The sequence below is a fragment of the Musa acuminata genome, unplaced genomic scaffold (assembly GCF_036884655.1).
Source record: "Musa acuminata AAA Group cultivar baxijiao unplaced genomic scaffold, Cavendish_Baxijiao_AAA HiC_scaffold_1137, whole genome shotgun sequence".
Lineage (NCBI taxonomy): Eukaryota > Viridiplantae > Streptophyta > Magnoliopsida > Zingiberales > Musaceae > Musa > Musa acuminata.
This window is the reverse complement of record NW_027021349.1, coordinates 2107738-2114548: the sequence shown is the minus strand read 5'-3', so window position 1 is coordinate 2114548 and position 6811 is coordinate 2107738.

Sequence of the window (6811 nt, the reverse complement as noted above, 5' to 3'; positions counted from 1 at the left end):
GTTTCACGTGCTGAGGGTGTCGTGTGACTCGTTAGTAAAATAGTGGGAGCATATTAAGATAGAAGTCCATATCTTGATAGTTTATTTCTTGCAAAATCTGCATGTTATTCATTTCTGCTACATCTTTATTTTCAGAAAATGTCGCTTTCAAATTCCTTACGTGGCATACTTGATGTCAACCGCCTCACTGGTCCAAATTATACGGATTGGCTCCGTAACTTGAGAATTGTTCTCACAACGGAGAAAATCGTGTACGTCCTTGATACAGTGATGCCTACGCCCGAAGAAGGGGCAAGCGAGGATGAGATCGCTCGCTACGTGAAGTACATTGATGACTCCACTCTTGCTCAGTGCTATATGTTGGGCTCTATGACTCCAGAGTTACAGAGACAACATGAAAAGATGGATGCCAGATCCATTCTCTTACATGTCCACAAATTGTTTGAGGAACAGGGAAGGACTCAACGATATGAGATATCCAAGAGCTTTTTCCGCGCTAGGATGACTGAGGGGACACCGGTTCAGAACCATGTCCTAAAGATGATCGAGTGGATGGAGAAACTCACAGGTCTAGGAATGGTCCTAGAGGATAACTTGTGTGTGGACATTGTGCTTCAGTCCCTACCAGATTCCTTTTCACAGTTCATAATGAATTTTAATATGAACAAGCTTGAGGTGACTCTCCCAGAGCTCCTCAATATGTTGAGGGAGGCAGAGAGTACTATTAAGAAAGAGATGCCAGTTCTCTATACTGGTGAGACCAGAAAGAAAAGGAAAGCAGAAAGGTCCCTTAAGAAGGGAAAGGGCAAGGGCAAACAAGGTAAAGCAAAGGTTGCTAAGAAAGACCCAACAAAGGACAAAGGCCAGTGCTTCCACTGTGGTAAAGATGGGCACTGGAAGAGAAACTGCAAAGAGTACCTTGCAGAAAGGGTGAAACAAAAGCTTGATGAAGCTTCAGGTACATTCATGATCAGTCTCCATTTGTCAAACTCTTATGATAACACATGGGTATTGGATACCGGTAGTGCTTATCATATATGCAATTCGTTGCAGGTTCTGGCAAGGCCTAAGAGACTAGAGAGAGGCGAGATGGACCTCAAGATGGGTAATGGAGCAAAAGTTGCTGTATTAGCTATTGGCGAGGTCGCCCTACATCTGCCTAGTGGAGCTTTTATTGCATTAGATGCATGTTATTTTGTTCCTTCTTTTATCAAAAACATTATCTCCATTTTATGTTTAACAGTTAGTGGATATAAATTTGTTTTTGAGAACAATGGTTGTTCGATATTATTAGATGATAAGATCATCACGAAAGGAACATTGCATAATGGTTTATTTATGTTAGACACCACTCCACATATCATGAATGTAAATGTGTCCAAAAGGAAACGAAATGAGTTGAACAGTGCATACCTGTGGCATTGTAGGCTAGGTCACATCCATGAAAGAAGGATTCAAAAGTTGCTAAATGATGGATATCTAGATCCATTCGACTATGTGTCATATGCAACTTGTGAGCCTTGCATTCGTGGAAAATTGACCAACTCTCCATTTAGTGGAACTGGAGAGAGAGCCACTAAGTTGTTGGAACTCATACATAGTGATGTATGTGGACCCATGTCAACTCATGCCATTGGAGGTTACTCCTACTTCATTATATTTACTGATGATTTCTCAAGGTATGGATATTTGTACTTAATGAAGTACAAGTCCGAGGCCTTTGAGAAATTCAGAGAGTATAAGAATGAGGTGGAGAACCAGACTGGAAAGAGTATCAAAACTCTTCGATCAGATCGAGGAGGTGAGTACTTAAGTACAGAGTTTACTCAGTTCCTCAAGGACCATGGGATATTATCCCAATGGACACCTCCTTACACACCTCAGCTCAATGGTGTCTCTGAAAGGAGAAATCGTACGTTATTAGATATGGTACGGTCCATGATGAGTTTCGCTGACCTACTTCTAGGGATATGCCCTAGAGACCACAGCTTACCTACTGAACAGAGTTCCAACTAAGTCGGTAGTGTCTACTCCATATGAGATATGGAAAGGGAAGAAGCCTGATCTTAAGGTTGTTAAGATTTGGGGCTGCCCAGCCCACGTTAAAAGACACAACCCCGATAAGTTAGAATCAAGGACAGAGCGATGCAAATTTGTGGGACACCCCAAGGAAACTTGTGGGTATTATTTCTATCATCTCGAGGACAAAAAGGTCTTTATAGCTAAGAGAGCAGTGTTCCTTGAGAAGGAACACATTCTTGGTGGAGACAGTGGGAGAATGATAGAGTTGAGCGAAGTTAGAGAACCAAGCTCAAGCACCACTCTACAGCCCGAGTCTGTTCAGGTACATAATACACAAGTTTCAACTTTACGCAGGTCTGATATCACATCCTCCTGAGAGATATGTGGGACATATTAGAGGAGAGGATGTAGAGGATATTGATCCTCAGACCTACGAGGAGGCTATTATGAGTATAGACTCCGGGAAGTGGCAAGAAGCCATGAATTCTGAGATGGATTCTATGTACTCCAATAAGGTTTGGAACCTAGTTGATGCACTCGAAGGTATTGTACCTATCGGTTGCAAGTGGATCTTTAAGAAAAAGATCGGAGTAGATGGAAAGGTAGAGACCTATAAAGCAAGGCTAGTGGCTAAGGGGTATCGTCAAAGGCAAGGTGTTGACTACGACGAAACCTTCTCACCCGTAGCAATGCTAAAATATATCAGAATTCGGCTATTGTAGCACACTATGATTATGAGATCTGGCAGATGGATGTGAAAACCGCATTCCTCAATGGGAACCTCGAGGAGGAGGTGTATATGATGCAACCTGAGGGATTCGTGTCCAAGAACTGCCCAGATAAGGTGTGTAGGTTGCTTAGATCCATTTATGGACTAAAGCAAGCTTCCTGAAGTTGGAACATAAGATTTGATGAGGCAATCAGATCTTATGACTTCGTTAAGAACGAAGATGAGCCTTGTGTATACAGAAAGGTAAGTGGGAGCGCTATCACCTTTTTGGTGTTATATGTGGATGACATCCTCATCATTGGGAATGACGTAGGAATGCTATCCACAGTAAAGACTTGGTTATCTAGACACTTCTCCATAAAGGACTTAGGGGAAGCATCCTATATCTTGGGGATTAGAATCTATAGAGATAGATCTAAGAGGATGCTTGGCTTGTCCCGGTCCAGGTACATAGAAACCATTGTCAAAAGGTTTGGCATGGAAAATTCCAAAGGGCAAACATGAATATGATACCTTATGCCTCAGCAATAGGGTCTATCATGTATGCCATGCTATGTACTAGGCCTGATATAGCGCATGCTCTAAGTGTCATGAGCAGGTATCAGGCGGATCCAGGCTTGGAGCACTGGAAAGCAGTAAAGTGTATCCTTAAGTAATTGAGAAGGACTAAGGATCTTTTACTAGTATATGGAGGTAATAGCCTTAAGGTTGAAGGCTTCACTGACTCAAGTTTTCAGTCTGATGTCGATGATAGCAAGTCGAATTCAGGGTATGTGTACACCTTGAATGGAGGAGCAGTGTGCTGGAAGAGTTCGAAACAAAATACCACTGCTGACTCGACCACAGAGGCGGAGTACATTGCTGCATTAGATGCAGCAAAGGAGGGAGTCTGGATGAAGAAGTTCATCACAGATTTGGGAGTCGATACAGATAGCGACAAGTCGACTTCCTTATATTGCGACAACTATGGGGTGATTACTCAAATAAGGGAACCTGGGTCTCATCAGAAGTGTTCTAAAGAGGTTCCAGCTTATAAGAGAGATCGTAACCCGAGGAGATGTAGCAATAGAAAGAGTTCCATCCGAAGATAACATTGCAGATCCACTAACAAAGCCGTTGTCTCAGATTGTCTTTGAGCGTCACAGGGGTCTGATGGGGATCAGACACATAAGTGATTGGCTTTAGGTCAAGTGGGAGATTGCTAGTCATAGGTGCCCAGCAAGCCAATCACGTGAGTGATGGCACGTGTGACTTGATACAGAATCTTTTTGCTTATTATATTTTGGCGTATATCACTTTATAACTATTGCATAAATGCATATATATATTGTGATGTCCTTGGATTTGTGCAATGGGAATCGGATCGTGATGAGATCACGATAATGAGATCGATTCACCTTTAAACACATATCCTAAATAATCCCGGTCATAGGTTACTCGAGAGGGACATCGTGATAACCGGATAGACTGGTGTGTTGTATTCCCGTCCATATGATGGATGCAGCTGGTCGCATAGTTGCTCGTGTAGGGACACTAGGGATACAGTACAGGTGCTCATTGGAGAATGAGTTCACTGATTGATCCGCTTACGGAATGCTGGATGGTTGATGATGCCTTATTGTCAGACAGCGATTCCGTAGTCCTAGTGGTGTATCTGGTCCTTAGACTTGAGACACCAAGGATGTCCTGTATGAGTGCTCCACTCTTTGATACCAGACTTATAGGTTTGGCTGTCCCCAGATATAGTACAGCTGGTCATTGGGAGTGGTAGTCGACCTTACGAGAGCTATTGAGTGTCAATAGAGGATCATCCACTCTCGGCGTCATGAGAGGAATATCCTATGTGTTCTTGCTCAGACAAATCCCTGGCCAGGGTCATTCGGGTTGAGAGAGAAAGAGTTCTTCGGGAGAATCCGATTAGAGCGAGACTCGAGTAGAAACCGTATGGGTCTGACAACACCATGCTCGATATACGGTCTCTGGGATATTAGATGGATGAGGGACTATAGGTACATGGTAACTGAGGACAGACAGGTCCAATGGATTGGATTCCCCTGTATCGTCTGGGGACTACGGCGTAGTGGCCTAGTACGTCCGTAGTCGATGAGTCGAGTGAATTATTACAGAGATAATAATTCACTGAGTTAGAAGGAGTTCTGACAGGTATGACTCACGGCCAGCTCGATATTGGGCCTAGAGGGTCACACACATATGGTAGGCATTGCGATGAGTAGAGGTTCGGATATGAGATATCCGACGGAGCCCTTGTCTTATTGGATGCAGATCCAATACCCACTAGGGAAGGACCCATTAGGGTTTGACACGGGATCTCTATAAATAGGAGGGATTCACAGCCTCATAGGCTAGAGTCTTTGCTTGCCTTTCCTATTCTCCTCTCCCTCTCCACCTCAAAGTAGGCTTGGAGTTTTGAGGAGTGTCGTCGCAACCCTACTGTGTGGATCACCGCTAGAGAGGAGGACGCTTGACCTCCTTCACCCTCTCCTAAGGATCTGCAAGGAAACAAGGATATACGATCTCCCTAGGTAACACAATCTCTATACGCAGTTTTGTGTTTTGCGGATTTTTTGCGCACCAATCTTCGCACGACGACGAACATCTTTTTGGGAATCGGGGATTTTGTTTTCTTGTTCTTCCGCTGCGCATATGATGTCGCCCCCCATTGATTTCCCAACAGTCGTCACTTCCCATCATACACAGTGAGTTTACGAACGACATTGGCACCAACTTCACTGCGCGCATGAACTCCATTCCAAGAATCACTTGGAAGTCATGTAGTGGCACCGCCATCATGTTGGTGTTCCCACTCCATGTTCCGATCTTGATGGGAACTCCCTTCGCCAACCCGGAGATTCGCATGGCCTCCGAATTCACCGCCTTCATTTGACTTGGGCTCTTCTCCAAGATCAACCTAAGTCGCTTTGCTTCTCGATCGACAATGAAGTTGTGGGTAGCACCCGTGTCCACCATTGCATGGGTTTTTTGGCCATGTAGCTTGATGTCTACATACATCAGCTCACCACTTCTTGCTTTTTGTAGCCTTGTCTTCGTGTTCTCCCCCACTTGACCCTGTATGACGTTCAACAAATGCATCGCTCCCATCCGGGGTCCTTGCGACTCCTCATCGTCACTACTGGCTTCAGAACTACTTAAACTAAGAGCGACAATCTTGCCCTTGTCCGATTTGGGGGGGTGAATGGAAGCTATTAAAGCATTGTGTGCCTGTTTTTGTGGGCACTCCCTCACCATGTGCGGCCCTCTGCACAAGAAGCATCCGCTAGGTTTCGGGGCCTTGTCTTTCGGGCTTGGCTCTTTGTGGGAACTCTTCTTCTTTTGTTCGCTCCCGAGCTCCGTCCCTCGAGAATATTTTGGAGGGCGATTGCTTGAAGATTGTTTCCTTCTTCCTAGGTCTTCGGAGGAAACAAAGTTGGTGAGCCTTTCTACGGCAGCAATTGCCCCGATCAAATCGGTGACATTCCTTCGATGTAGTTCTTGTTGTGACCATGGCTTCAAACCATCAAAGAAGCTGAACAGCTTATCCTTCTCGAACATATCTTGGATGTCCAGCATTAGCATAAAAATTTGCTTCACGTAGTCTTCGATGGAAGTATTTTGGCAGAGTTATCTCAACTTCCTTCTTGTAAGGAACTCGGTGTTCTCCAATAGGTGGCCATGGTAGAGTTCCTCCAAGTGCACTTCAAGAACATCCAAGCGGGTTTCCGTCGTTGTGAGTCTCTCTTTGTGACTCTTTTTCTCATGTGGTGCTCCAGATTGCACCTCCTCCACTCGCGAAGAGTAGCCAACTTCTCGCTCATCATGTTCGCTGCCATGCTCCTCTTGAGCGACTCCAACAGCATGAGAGCGAGTGTGCACATGCAGCCCACCTGCGGCTGCTTAGGGCAAGGGTCCTTCTTGCATGATTCGCCATGATGCTTTGCCATGGCGAAGTTGTGAAGTTCCTTCGTTGTTCGCTCAAAGTGCTTGCCCGCTCTGATGCCATAATGTCACGGCCTTAGCTGGAATTGCCTAAGGCATGAGGCA